The sequence below is a fragment of the Cryptomeria japonica genome, chromosome 5, assembly GCF_030272615.1.
Source record: "Cryptomeria japonica chromosome 5, Sugi_1.0, whole genome shotgun sequence".
Lineage (NCBI taxonomy): Eukaryota > Viridiplantae > Streptophyta > Pinopsida > Cupressales > Cupressaceae > Cryptomeria > Cryptomeria japonica.
The window spans coordinates 33724355-33740748 of record NC_081409.1 but is presented as its reverse complement, the minus strand read 5'-3'; positions in this window follow the sequence as shown (position 1 = coordinate 33740748).

The following is a 16394-nucleotide window of genomic DNA, read 5'->3' as shown; positions in this document are numbered from 1 at the left end:
CTCAGTGATCTGAGAGCAAAAACATTGGTTTGAGGGTCATTGTGAGATAGAGAACCATGGGACCCACCTTGGGAAGCTGAGTAATATGTTATTACTTCATAGCTTGCATCAATAAGTCCTGTGTGTGTGTGGACAAGTTTTTAAAAATATTTTCACATATTAAGTTTTATCAGCCCACTTTTTCCGCATACATTTTTGGCACCCACCGTGGGGCCTGACCCCAAATATCATATCGGTTTTTGAAACTAATCACTTTTGCAGGTCCGCGGGAAACAGGAATCAGCACGTGGGAAACATTCCCTAGCGCATCCAGCTAACAGTTTAGCGCATTCCGCTTACTGTTCAGTGCGTGGAGGCTACATTATAGCGCGTAAAGACTTTTCCTCAGCGCATGGCTCCCTCTAATATTTTCCTGTAGGTCTCAGTGTCGAAGAAAACCAGAGCAGTGCATCCAATAAATAGCATAGAGCATCGGGCCCACTATTTAGCACATTAAGTTCATCAGCCAGCGCATCAAATCAGTAATTTTCCTGCAGGTCTTAATGCGGGCAGAAAATAGTGTAGCGCATCTGGAACACAGTACAGCGCATATAGATATTGTTTTAGCACGTCGAAAATATATTGTAGCGCTTACAATCTGTTCTGTAGCGCATCATAGACAAAACAAAAAAAAATTAAAATTAAAATTGTAACAGCAAGAGAAGTTAGACTTGTAGAAGTCCACCTAAATCCAAATTTTCTAACTCGTGGATTGGAATTTTGCAAGATTCTGACAATTTTCTTGTAGGTGGAGCGGGCCATTTTTTTTTAAAAAGCGATTTCTTTTGCTGATCAAACCGTCGAATTTACTTTGTTGACCAAATTCATTTTCATAGATTAGAAAATCATTGCTTTGCACGGATAAAATAAACACCATGTTTTCATGGAGCAACATCTCCACATAAATTTTAGCAAATCACTGAATTGAAAGGGTAAAATAAACCAACTTGATTGCTTTGTCTCGAAAGTGGAAGGAATATGCTCTCCCCTTAATTGGGTGATCAAAAATCCAGACCACTCTTATAGCTTTCTTTACTTCAAGCAATAAAACCTTTAGTAGGTCTGCCTTTCCGAGGAGTTGCATTCAACTCTTAAAGTCGTTTATGGTCAGTGTGAAGGGAACGACCTAAGTGGGGAATGGCTTTGATGCCAAGAATTTCAACCCACTATAATCAAATGTGGAAAATGACGAAAGTCCTTTTCAACAGTTGCGCACAGTGATTAGCCTTCCCCCAGTATCATTGAGATACGTAAAGCCTTTGTTCTAAAGGTTGGGAAGCCTCCTGAGGGAGTTTATCACTGACGACCGAACAGGAAGCCTAATTACAAACCATAGAAATAGAAACTTTGAACCGAGTCAGTAACCAGACATTTATAACATCATAGTGCAAGGGTGGGGAAGAATCCGCCCCCAAGATTACTCACCATATATCTTCCAAGATAACTACTCAACTGTGAAGCGATTCACTTTGAGTTAATTTCTGGCAAAAGGTAAAAAAACAGGCGCCCTCTAGGGGGTGACACGACTGTTTGAGCTGACGGAGTATCGAGACTAGTGGGCTATGATGTTATTTATGACCCTTGACTAAAGAGTCTATCTGAAGTGTCTTATTTGTACCAAACCTTTTAAAACATTGGGGATTTGAACACATCCTCACAAAACATACACTTTTTGTTAGATTAGGCAAAATGGTTGTACTTTTTGTGCCGTGTTTGTATTTATTACTTCAGAAAATCATCCATAAAACTTGAACAATTTGCAACAAAATTTCGCAATTCACCAAAATCGACAAAAGGAAAAATCAGGGCAGTTTTAGCGCATAAGAGCAACCTCTTAGCGCGTGGAATACTTCTATTAGTGCATCCAAACCGCTAGTTAGCGCATTGGTTCAAAACAATAGCGTTTCATCTTAAGGCAAAATAGTGTAAAATCCTTTAGCGCATCAGAAAAACAGTCTAGCGTGTGGAAGCAACAGCTTAGCGCATGAAGACCAAACATTAGCGCATAAAGTCCGACAGTTAGCGCGTCGCAGACCTAGGATAGCGCATAGATTTTTCAACAGTTGGGAAACCAATTTTAACAGTCCCAAAACTTTAGCACGTGTCTGGGGGTAGCCTAGCGCATGTGCTTGTTATTTTAGCGCATAGAGGAATTTCAATAGCGCATGTAGACTCTGTTCTAGCGCGTGATAAAAAGCAGAAAAACAAAGAGCAAAACCGAGAAAATTTTGGAAATTTCAAAAACATTTTTAGAAGCATTTTTCATCAACATCATTTTCATCAAACCAGAGTGAAAAAAACAAACCACTAAAACTATTTCTTGAGCAAACTTTGTGTCAAAACAAACGTTGTCAGAATCCTAAAACGAATCGCACAATAGAGGATGTCTCTCCTATCATAATCCGGAAATCTCATCATCAGTATCAACAGAATCCTTTACCATCTTACGGATTTTTATCTCAAAAACACTTGTTTAAAATTTTCAAATTGTCAAATCAAGTTTCCAGATCGGGAAGCTTTTATCCATATCATTTGACACGCTTTATCGTGAAGGGGCATCTAAAAGCCTTCAATTTGATAGAGTAAGATTTGAAATTTTCAAAACAAGAAACAACTAAATCCAAACCAATCAAAGGAAACCATTGATCACTCATGCATGACTAATCCTCTTATTCTGAGAAGAAGGAACCTTTATCGTAACATCACGTTGAAGAAACAACAACCCAGTTTTTCCAAATTCATCAAGAGAAACAAGTTCTTATACATCAATCGTCAACTCTTCAAGTCTCATCGGGTATTCCTTTATCACGTCAAACATTATATTCAAAACAAATCTAGCGAATTTGATAAGGAACCCTTGAAAACAAGAGCATACTGTCAAAAGTCTGCTTTTAATCAAACCATAAACTGCAGCAGAAAGATCAATCCAGCATTCTTGCCCGACAAGTGCATCACGTATAACACGTCTCAACCAGAATCACCCACCCCCGAGCAACACATCGAAGAGGATTTTGTCCCCTTTGTCACTGAAAGTTTCTACTAAAATGTCTGTTACTCGCTCTCAAAGCAACAAACAAAGCGAGGCACACGCTGAGTCCAGTATGAATCGAAGATTGTCAAATCCTTTTGAAGTTCCACCCATAGAAGAACCTGAAATTACTGAAGCACTTTTTCGGGAATGTCAAGAAAACCCTTCCTTCCAAAAACTTGTAGAAAAGCTCATGGAAAATGACAAAGAAAAATATCTGCTCATGCTTACAAGCAAAGGCGTTAAACTTCTCGAAGATTTAGACCCAACCATTTTTCAAACCGGATCTCGACAATATGCATATCAAGAACAACAAAGAGAAGAAGAAACTCACATACCTGAGCAACATATTCCAGAGTAACACATTCTAGAACAACGCATACCAGAAATGCGTATACCTGAGTTAGAAACACCAGAGCAAAATATACCATTTACCACACCTTTTCAGTTGAGAACCAATACAAGGCAAGAACTTTTCCCTCGACAAGACAATATACCTTTGGCAGCCCTTACTCAATAAATGCAAATGTTGCAAAGGCAAATACAGGATATGCAACAAGAGACAATGGTGCGGTACTCTTTGAACGAAATCTGTCCTTATCCATTTGACAGAAGATTGAACATGGTGCCTTTTCCACCAAACTCAGACGTTCCCAAATTTGATAAGTATGATGGGAAAAGTGATCTCCGAGATCATGTTTGGGAATTTTGCACACTGAGCCTTGAATTTGCTCATGATGACACCTATTTGATGAAGTTATTCCCCAGAAGCTTGGGCGGGCAAACCATGGAATGGTTATCCAAAATTACACCACCCGTCAGATCATTTGATGAGTTGGTTAACAAATTCATAACCCACTATTCCTATAACATCCAACATGCCATAACCATGCTAGATGTTTGCAATACCAAACAAAAGAACAACGAAACATTCATGGTATTCCTTCAACGCTGGTGACGCATGGTCTCCAGATATCCTCGAGATATTCCCGAAAGGAGAAAATGGAAATCTTCATTGATAACTTAAATGGCGAAATGAGTTACAGACTAAAACTTCAATGCATACCATCTTTCGCTAAGTTGATTGAAAATGGCATTCAAGTGGAAGAAGCTTGTGTCAAAAAGGGAACACTCAAATTCTACAAGGAAGGAACAAACTCATCAAACTACAATAACCAGAACAACACCAACCTTGACAAATCTCGATTCTGGACTCGAAACAAAAACGAAGGCAACAGTGAAACACATGATCTCAAATATAAGCAACCAGTGCTTGCATTATCTAGAAATCCTCAAAACATGAAAAATCCTAAAAATGCTACTCCCAGCGCTAACACATATGCACAAAACACTGATCAAGGACAACTCAACACAAACAACACCAACGATACTCAAAGCAAAAACATGAATCCAGGACCTAACAACAATTCAAGCAACACGAACAATTTCCAAAAGCGTATCTTCACACCACTGGGACAATCATTAGAATCCGCATTCAGAGAACTTTTGGCAAACAAAATTCTTTCTTTGCCTCCAATCAGCAACTATGAACCCCCAATCAAACCACCTTGGTGGAATGATTCACACTATTGTGATTTCCATCGCAACAAGGGTCATAGAACAAACGAGTGCATGAGATTGAAACACATAGTACACGACATGATTGATCGAGGTGACTTAATGGTCGATGGTCTCAAAACAAATGGTGATCACGGAGCCTTTAAAAATCCTCTCCCAAATTACAACAAAGATGGAGCATCAACTTCAGATGATACACGTGGAGCTCGTATTAATCACATCTACAACAACACCATCAACCACATATCAGCTGAAGATTATCAAGTAAATGCCATCACCATTCGAGATCGGCATGATCATGAATCTGTCAATGTCACAACCCGAACTCAGAAATATGTCTTGAAAGGACATACTACACCTACAACTACCACACCAAAAATCCAATATGACTTGGTTAGCCAACTACGCAAGACTCCAACGCAGATATCTATACTAGAATTGTTGAAACTATCACCAAGGAACAAAGACATATTAGAGAAAGTGCTATTGGAAACCAATGTACCTCAAAACTTGGATACAGACAGATTTCAAGCCATGGTTGCCCATATGACTGGACCTCATAACTGGTACAGGAGCACCTAAGCACCTGAATGCTCAAATCCTAGCAGGTATAACATTTTATTGCAAATTAAGCATGTGTGTTTATTTTATGCTTCTATTAGGTTTAATAGGTTTGTTTTGTGGTGTAATAAGGTTTGGAACTCATTTTGTGAGTTTCCAAGATCTTTTTTTTGGTTTTTTGCTCGGCAGGCTAAAAATTGTCACTTTTGGGTCCAAATGAGCATTTTTGAATTTTTGATGTTGTAAAGCCTTGAAAGGCATTGGAGCATGTTTATTTAGTGTTTCTAAATGATGTTGAGTCATTGGTTTGAGTGCCAAGTCACCGGAAGTCAAAATGCAATTTTTGAGCAACAAAAAGTTGTCAAAAAGTTGTAAAAAGTTGTCAAAAAGTGGTTTTTGGTGGTTTTGGTTAGTTCCAGCCTGTACTTGTCCCTACAAGGGCTTCAATAAGTTGGCACATGTATAAAAACCATGTTCCAATCATTGTATGGGTTGTTCATTTTGGAAAATCAAGAAAAATACTTGTTTTGCTCTTGTTTTTTGTGAGTTTTTAACTAGTTTTCTGCACTTTTTAGAGTACAGTCCGTACCATGGCTCCATGAGTCCGTAATGAACCTATTTTTGAGTGGTGTGATCTCCTTTTATGTTTTAGTAGTGATATTTCATCTTTTCTTGGGGTTTGGAACAAGTTTTGTTTGAAGTGCTCTTGAGAAAGGCATTGTTTTGTGGTTCCAATGGAAGACCATTCATGATCCAATTAATTTCTTCAAAGCCTCTTCATCCATGGCTTTGAGGGAATTTGTTGGATCTGTACATACTGTACCATACATCCATTTTTATTTTCTAGCAATGCACAAGTGTTTGTAAGCCCATGGCAAGTGTGTGAAGTGAGCAACTTGGCTTGGGTATTCTCAAATTTGTTTGAATGGTACTTTGTTGTTCATAGCACTGTACCTTTGAAATGTTGAATGAGAATCAAGTTGGCAAGAGTCAGAATTATACTTTACCAACCTTGTCTCTCTCATGACTTGGTTGGATGCAAGAGGCAAAGGTGAAAAACGAACTGCAAAACAGTGAGTCACTGTTTCATTGTTAAATCCTCATTGCCAACCTCTCTAAATAGATAGTATGAAATGATGTATTCCTCTTTCTTGCATCATGAAAATGTATTTGCAAGTTGTTTCAATGTTGAGATGACAAGTTACACAAATTGATTGTAAAGGACCTAAATAAGGATCCTAAAACAGTGTACTTTTGTCACAGTCATATAAGGTTGTCTTGATTTGTGGCATCTTTTTAAGCGTCCAAATTTACAAGATTTTTGAAGAGGATGAATGCATTATCCTGTCATGCTTTTAACCCCTTTTTTCAGACTAGGGACAAAGTGAGGAAGTGAATTAAACAAGAAAGAAGGTTGCAATCAGTTTTAAGACTGTCAAAAAGCAGTGAAGGCGGGTGTATGAGCAAACAGTCATAAGAAAACCTTTCCTAATTGTATTGCAGGGTGTTACAACTTCTAACAAGGCATTTTTGCTTCTATATTTGCTAAACCTTCATTGTATTTGCTTAACCAATGTTGGAAATGCATGTAAAACCTTGAAAAGTTGTTGTCCTAGTCATCTAGACTGTTATTTCTGTGTAAGGGCAGCAATGTGGCACTTGTTTGATATAATGACAATATTAGAAGATAAGTTTTGAATCTTTGGAGGTGTTTGGCATATGTAAAAGCAAGGATTGAAGCATTTAAGTTGGCCTAGTATCATGAAGAAAACTTGTAAATTGCAAACCCTCACTAAAACTTTCAAAAACCCTTGAAAAGTGCCTATTTTGTGGGACAGCACTAAAACAGTCCGTACAGTACTTGCCATAGCAAAAATCCTTGAGCTTTCAACATCAAATGACCACATCTCCAAGGGTTTGTCATGAAGTTTAGCAGGTTGAGCAGGGTGAACAAATTTCATTAAAAACTAGGGCTAATTCTAGTAGCCTTTTTGGAGCAAATTTGACCAATTCATGAAATCGGTAAGGAAGGGGAAGCAATTGGTTGTTTCAAATCATAAAAATTGATGAGTAGAGACCTGAGACACCCTACTACAATATCCAAAGCATTGTATTGATCCATTTGATCAAATTGACCTTTTGCACCTAGAAAGTTGCTTTGAGTAACCCTACGTTCTTTGTATCAAATTGAGAAATTTCCATTCTTGAGAAGTGAAGGACAGTCATCATACCTTGACGACCTGTCCAGATGTTCAATCAATAGATTAATATGATTGAAATCCTTAAAGGAGCAAATAATATTAGGTAAACCATGGTTCTCCAACAGTTGCCCATTCCGGGAAGAGAGGAGATTCAGCCAGTTGGACAACCAAACTTGTTCATTTTTGGTGACACTCAAGAGGACCTCATTTCAGACTCGAATGCCTTAGCATGGAAGGTAAGGAGGAGTGATGTCCAATACAATAGGGTGCAAGTAGTGTTGAATAGAGAGGAGGAGATAGGAGAAAGGTTTAGAAGAATCCCATTTGTGCCTAGGGATTGATTTGGGAAGAACATTGAGAACAAAAGCCCACCAACCTCAAAGAAGACTAACCTTCTTTTATTACCTCCTCATCAATAACCTCACCTTTTTCAACCATGACGATGTTTCCTTAATCCATCTGCATAATACTCCTCTCCATATCAAAGTCATTGTTTGCAAACACCGAGTCAAAAGAGTCCTAATAGATGGAGGAGCCGGACTTAATATATGTACTTTAAAGCTTATCCGTGCATTAGGCTTCTCAGAAGAATCCATTGATCCCTGCAAGAAGATTACCATAAAAGCATATGATGATGAGGAAAGGTCCTCTAAAGGAACTGTGATATTACCTATTCAGGTGGGACCAATACAAAAGGATACTATATGTCAGGTCTTGGACATAGACCTTACCTACAATATTTTGTTAGGACGACCCTGGATACATGAAATGCAAGCAGTACCTTCCACATATCACCAGTGTGTCTGTTGGGAAAAATGGTGTCTCAACCTTGCATTTATGCGAGGTTACTATTTATAGTAAGTTTTCATTTGAGCACGAAATGGTGTGAAACTCTCCCTGAAGCTTCTGGTTGGCTAGATAAGCATTCCGGTAAAGTTGTGTCGCAAGGTCACAGCTAGTTTTGAAGATATTAAAGTTTTCATCTTGGAGGGGTGCAATAAAATGTTTAAACTTAATTTTGGGGGCTTTAGAGGCTCCGAAATGCCCTGAAAAGTGGAAGTAACTGGTGCAGCCGGTTACGAGGTGATAGAGCACTTCGCGAGCTTTCCGGCGCTTCAAACGGTTCGTCAATCGGACACCCGGTTCTCAAGTTATGGCCTCTGGAAGTTTGTACTCCTGAAATAGGAAAAATAATCTGTATCGAATACATAAATGAGTTGTAAAAGGGAGCGACACGTGTTGATGTGTGCTTTAACATGTCATAGGGCATCTAGAAGGGAGATAAGGTCAGCTACACCTTATTGGGTGATTTTAGCCCATGGTTTTGTAATACCGTTTGACGGTTTCTTGTATTGTATCTCCTATTTATGAGGTGTGTGAGATAGAGGTTGTGTGTAAGAGTCCTATGGCTATTGAGTTGCCTCTGAATCTCTGATTAGTGGTACTCCTGCGAAGAGCTTTCTCTGCAAGTATGTTGTAATCTGTTTTTGATTGCTGAATAAAATATTGAGCTGCTTTTGGAGGGTGGGGTTTTTCTCCCGAAAGGGTTTTCCCCACGTAAATCATTTTGTTATGGTATGAATGCTATTATATCTATTTCTATTTTCTGTAACTGTTGTAATGATCTGAAAAAAATTTGCATTACCCTCCTCTCAAGGTTAGTGTAGGAAGTTGTTTCCGCTACTTAACTTCCTTACAGTGTCAAGTTTCCTTATGATGGGCAAGAAATATCCATATCTACTGATCACAATCCATTTCAACATTGCAACGCAATGGGGGCAGCCCAAGATAGTTCGGTTCCTCATAATAGAGAAAAGCAACGATCTTCAACATCTGATCCACACACAGCAAAATCCAACTCCTTATGGGGAGACTTCAAACAGAAAATGCAAATCAAAGACCAAGGTATGGGAGAATACTCTTTGGAGCCTTTATGTTTGGCTAAATTACCAACATCACCTAGATCTCATAGATTGCCTACTACATCAACACATCTGGTTACTCAGCCCATCACCAAATTTGATGGTACTTTCATCCAACTGGGCACTCTGGTACATGAATCAGAAGATAAGGATATTCTTAGCTGGTTATACAAAGATGAGAAAGAAGATCATAGAGCACTCACTCTAGACATTGTTCTACCAACACACCTGTATGGAAAAGGCTACTTAATCATGAAGCAAATGAGATATGGCGGTAAAGGACCTATTGGGAAACGTAAAGAAGGAGTCACTGAACCTATTGATCTTCCTTCACAACCTAGTAGAAACAAAGCAGGATTGGGTTCTAAACTCACGTTCCTATTGAAACGACTGCCACACCTAACTATCAAACCTCAATGGAAAGTAAAGATGAAGTACAAAGAAGAATCCTGGTAGGAAGCACTCTTTGAATCAGCAGAAACAATCCGCAAGGCACGAGAACGTCAAGATTAGAAGTCGCCTCAGGAAAAGCTTCTAAGTCATAAGAAAGCCCTATCTGTAGCAGTAGCTCATATTCAAACACCAATATCTCAAGAACAAATCATGTCATCTCCAGATACCATTATTCCTCCCCGAGGAAGCACAGTCTATGAACAAATCTAGAAAGTAGAAGACGGATCTGATACAGAATCAACAAAAACCATCAAAATGGTATCCATCATCAAAGATTTGTTTTCACCATACAACATACCAGTTCAGAGCATAGATAGAATCTGGAATGATGCCTATGAGACAGATTCCAATGAATATGAATGGGGTACCTGCTCCAATGCTACTACAGATATCCCTAGTGATACTGATTCTATGTCTATCTCCCAAGAAGAACATAACGCAGAAGATAGACCTCTTGAATTTGGACCACAAAATATCTATGACACCGAGGAAAGCAAACAGGAACATTATGAGCAAATATATGTAGAGGATAATACCATCAAAGACCTCGACAAAATCCTGAACTTCTTTAAAACCAAGAACAATCACGATGAAAACTCTGTCCTAACACTCACAGTAGCCGAACTTAATCCACCTAATGATTCCTTACCACTTGTCTTTCCTGACCTCATCAACTGGGATGAACCTGAAATCCATGATATACCAATTTTCCCAAATGACAAATCTATTATCCATTACTTATGTACCGTAAATCCGGAAACAGGCTCTACCAGTGAACACAATAATGATGTCTACAAACCAGGGAGTGCCAAGTCTCTCAGTCGCAAAAATGAACCAAATAAAGGATCTAATGCTGAAAACCAGTCAATGGCAGCTCTAGATAACAAAAAAGTAAAAATAAAGGACGCATCTGAGGGTGAAAACCTTTTTAAGGCACCTAACGATGGGAGACTTGACACTCTTTTTGAGCACTTTCATGAGCGATCACCCATATTGATTGAGCCCACTCAATCAATCAACATTGGTACCACGGAAGCAGTTAAGAACCTACACCTTGTAGAATCTCTAACAGAGGCAGAAAGATCAGCATTCATCATCTTCTTCAAAGAACAACAAATTAACTTTGCTTGGTCATATGCTGATATGCCTGGGGTGGATCCACACTTAATCATGCATCATCTGTCCATTTCTGCGGGAGTTAAGCCAGTCAAGAAAAAGCTACGAAAGATGAATCCCCAAGTGGCACTCATGGTCAAAACTGAACTAAAGAAACTATTAGATGTCGGATTCATCTGACCCATTGACTATGCAGAATGGATTTCCAACATCGTACCAATATCAAAACCAGATGGTAGTATCAGAATCTGCACTGACTTTAGAGACGTCAATAAAGCTTGTCCAAAGGATGACTTTCCTCTGCCCAGTATCGACATCATTATAGATCTCACAGCAGGCCATGCAGTGCTCTCACTAATGGACGGTTTTTCAGGCTATAACCAAATCAAAATAGCTCCAAAAGATCAAGATAAAACCACGTTCACCTGTCCTTGGGGAACGTACTGTTGGAATGTTATGCATTTTGGCTCAAAGAATGCAGGGGCCACTTATCAAAGAGCAATGACCACAATATTCCATGACATGATGCACACATTTATGGAAGACTATGTGGATGACTTACTAGCTAAATCCTTCACTAGAGCAGAACATCTTGGTATCCTAACAAAAATCTTTGATCGATTGGAGAAATTCCAAGTCAGGCTTAACCCTAAGAAGTGTGTCTTCGAGGTTACATCAGGCAAGTTACTAGGCTACATAGTCTCAGCTAAAGGTATTGAAGTAGATCCAGCAAAGGTACAAGCCATTATGGACATGCCACCACCGAAGAATATCAGCCAACTCAGATCTCTACAAGGACGACTTCAATCAATCAGGCGATTCATCGCTCAGCTAGCTGATAAAAGTCTACCATTTAACCATTTACTACACAAAAATGTACCATTCAAATGGGAGGCCAAGTGTACAAAATCTTTTTACCAAATCAAACAGTACCTGATGAATCCACCAGTTTTGGTACCACCAGTCGTAGGAAAGCCTCTTATTTTATATATCTCAACAACAGATATATCGCTGGGGGCACTATTGGCACAAGAAGATCAACAAGGAAAGGAACGAGCCATATATTACATCAGTAGAACATTGAATGGCTATGAACTCAACTATACATTCATTGAGAAGGCTTGCCTAACAGTGGTCTTCGCATCTCAGAAGTTTCGCCATTATATGCTAGCACACACCATCAAGCTGGTCGCAAAAATTGATCCTCTCAAATATCTACTCAGCAAGGTAGCTCTTACAGGCCGATTAGCTAAATGGGTCATGATTCTCAGTGAATTTGACATCCAATACACAGAAAGATAAGCCATCAAAGGACAAGCAATTGCAGATCAGTTGGCTGAAGCACCCCTTCCAGGAAAACACACCATGGAGATTGAATTTCCAGACAGGGACGTTCTTACTCTTTCTACTAAACAATGGACCTTATACTTTGACGGATTCTATACACAACATGGTTCCGATGCTGGAATTCTGTTCATCACTCCTAAAGGACACACTATACCAAGATCATACAGGCTTATGTTTCCCTGCACCAATAATGTGGCTGAATATGAGGCACTGGTCATAGGCATCAAAATGGCCGTAGAATGGAAAATCATAGAGTTAAAAGTCTATGGAGACTCGCAACTGGTCATCCATCAAATCAACAATGACTATCAGACAAAGGATGACAAGCTACTACCCTACAAGCGAATGGTGGATGATTTCAAATAGTATTTTGTGCACATCACCTTCGAGCAAATACCAAGGTTGAACAACAAAGCAGCCGATGCAATGGCTACTATCACTTCATTACTACAAATTCCAGAACAACAAAGTTGTTACGAGTTCTTGGTAGAGCAACTGTTCTCCCCCGCCTATGACCATTCTGAATCCCAGGTTATCTATGCCTTGACTGGTTCAGATTCTCTGTTATATGGACCAATATACGACTACCTCAAACATAATATCTTACCCATTCACCAATCTCGTAAACAAAAACGTAACTTTATCCGACAAGCTGCCCGTTACACCCTTACCGCTGATACTTTATATCGTCGAGGTCTAGATGGTACTCTTCTTCATTGCCTTGATCGATATGATTTTGATTCTGCTTTACACGAGCTTCACGAAGGTATTTGTGGCACACATTCAAGTGGTACTACTCTTGCTAAAAAGCTTCTAAGGATGGGATACTACTAGCCTACAATGGAGAAAGACTCATATCACTTCGCTAAGAAATGTCCTAAATGCCAGATCCATGGTAACCTGATACATGCACCAGCATAAGAATTGCAGCCATTTACAACTTCCTGGCCCTTTTGTCAGTGGGGACATGACTTACTAGGCAAAATTCATCCTTCATCTTCAAATGGACACAAGTTCATTATAACTGCAACAGAGTACTTTACCAAATGGATCGAAGCAGTTCCCATGACCACAGTAACTGGGAAACAAATTGCCTCTTTTATCCTCAATTATCTAATCTGTAGATATGGTATTCCAAGTTCAATCATCACAGATAATGGATGACCTTTCAAAAACCAAGATGTACAGGAACTATGTGAAAAATTCAAAATTTTCTACACCATATTACCCACAGGGCAATGGTCAAGCGGAAGCATCTAACAAGACAATACTGAAAATCCTCAAGAAAACAGTAAATGATGCAGGAAAAGATTGGCATGTACAACTCAATCCAGCACTTTGGGCATATAGAACCAGCATCCGTACACCTACAGGAGCCACACCATACTCATTGGTATATGGATCAGAGGCCATTTTACCCCTGGAGGTAGAAATCCCATCACTCAGAGTCTCTTTGAAAGGATTAATCATGGATGAAGAGTATTGAGTTAACTGACTGCAAGAACTTGAACTCTTAGATGAAAGACGTCAGCATGCTTACAATCATCTCAAAGCATATCAGCAGCGCATGTGCAGGAGCTACAATCATAAAGTCATCCCCCGCAACTTCAAGGTTGGTGACCTAGTCCTCAAAGAAAATCCAAGAAATCAGCAAGATCGAGAAAAGAAAGGGAAATTTGAACCTAACTGGTTGGGTCCCTATGTCATCATATCAGTTTATGGATCAGGTGCTTATCAGCTAACAAATTCAGAAGGAGATGTGCTCGATGAACCAACTAACAACATCCATCTAAAAAGGTACTATACTTAAGTGGCCTAGTGCACGGAAAAAGCCAAATAAACAACAAAAAATAAAATAAAATAAAAAACAAAACAAAAAAATCCAGAAAAAGCAAAAAAAACAAAGTACAATAAAAACAAAGGGTGAAAACCTGGTAAACAGGCGCTCTTGTGAAAGAATGGCTCCTCCATCTATATCCATACCATTTTATCCATACAAACACTATCAGCCATCGCCTAACACTTAGCAAAAACCCATTTAGGACATACTTAGCATAGTCACTATCCTGATTTGTCTACATATATCCTCTTATCACGAATCCACCATGGCTTGGAAATCACTGTACATATTCACATCATGAGGCACACTCAACTAGGGGCATTTAAATCATCTCAATATTGCAAACACTCAAGACATCAAGACTACTTGCAAACCTCAAAAACATGACATCCAACAACCAAAACTGCGCTTCATTGCAAAATAAAACAATTCACAAAAATACCAAGGATGGATGATTTTTTGAAGTACTGAATGTCGCACTATAGCATAAAATCTTGACTAGTTTTGCATTTTGAACTTTTTGAATTATTGGATTCTCTTCCTTGTCTCACTAACATGCTTCACAGCTAGAGTTCAAGGGGAACTTCCAATATTTTCTTAGTCTTCTGTCTGGGAGGCGATCACTTGTACTGTGTGAATACATGCCTCGAGACATGATACATCGAATATCACTGAAGGCCTGATTCCACTTCACACATACAAATGATCTAATCTTGTCCGTTTACGCAATATGCACTCAGGTCGTCCTGGTTCAATTATACCTTGACGCTTGTGCTATCTTGCAAAATCAAATATCATGTAAATTTTTCTCAGGTCATTATGGTTCAATTATACCATTATGCTTGTATAAATTTTCAACATATCCTAAACAAATCAATGCTTAATGATGAAACCTACAAAGAAAGCAAATAACATATGGTTATATCGAATGGCAAATACAGAATGAGGGATGCTCCAAAAACAATTATTTTCATATCATTTAACATTATTACATATCATTTAAGCATGTTTGCATATCATTTTAACATCATTTACATATCAAGATACATTTAGCAGCATATTCACACATACATCTCATTTTCAAGATACATCTCACAGCATATAAAAGCATACATCCTGCATCATACATTACATCATATATTTAAGCGTTGCATCATCACATAAAATAACCCACATAACATGCATCCATCTAAAAACATCACATGATCAAAAATGGTGCCATATATATATATATATATATATATATATATATATATATATATATATATATATATATATATATCTCAAAAATGATCAAAATCTACAAAATGTGTCCAAACACTATGTCCAATACAAAGAATAACAAATGCTCAAAAATACAACGGAGACCATGTCTCTCAAGTATGACTATCCCCTGACGGAGATGGTCTCGCTCCAGATGCACCCGCCCCTAGATCTCTAGGAGGGTCCTGTCTCGGTGGCCCCGTCACACCTCGGCTCTCAGATCGTGACCCAATGGCTCAAGATCGACTAGATCTCGACTGAGCAAAACTCTGAACTCGCCGATCCCTGGGTACTGCAGCCTCATAGTGTCGCCTATAAAACTCCACCTCCTGCGCTCTCAGCGCCAACTCTCTCAGGGTGTCTCTCATCGGACCACCCGCTGCTGCTCTCTGCATGCTCGCTACTGTAGCGTCCTAAAATTGTGACACTTGCAATTTTGACTGCATTTCGGTCTTCACGATGGTGACGCAACACGCAACCTGAATGGAGACCCCGAAACCTGATTATGACACCAAAAACTGCATTTTTCAAGCACCCTGGCCTGAACCTCCTTGCACCCTGTTGTCCCAGGAGGTGGGACCAGAGTGCCCAGCGCCCTGGTCCCTGGGTCCTATTTTGGGCCCAGTCTCCTATGGGGTCTCGGGTCTTTTTGTTTGCAATTTGGAAATTAACTTTCCTGGTCGGCCTAAGGTCGGGAAAATCAGTCTATTAACCCTAATTGACAAGTATATAAACTACATTTTCCTCTCTCATTTGGATGGATGGAAAGTAGATGGAAAAAAGGCAAAAGCAAGATTCAAACATTCAAGCATTCAAGCAATTGATCATTCCAAGTCTCCATTCAAGGCTAAGTGTTGCATTCAAGACAAGGATTCAACCATTGAAGAGGAGATCACTTACCACATGCTACATACAACATACTACATACAACAAACAACAACATCTATACCTTCCCACATAAGGATACAAACATCCTTACAACAAGGTATTAGTACTTGTTTTACATTACAGACATTTACATTTACAACACTTGCTCATTTCTTGGT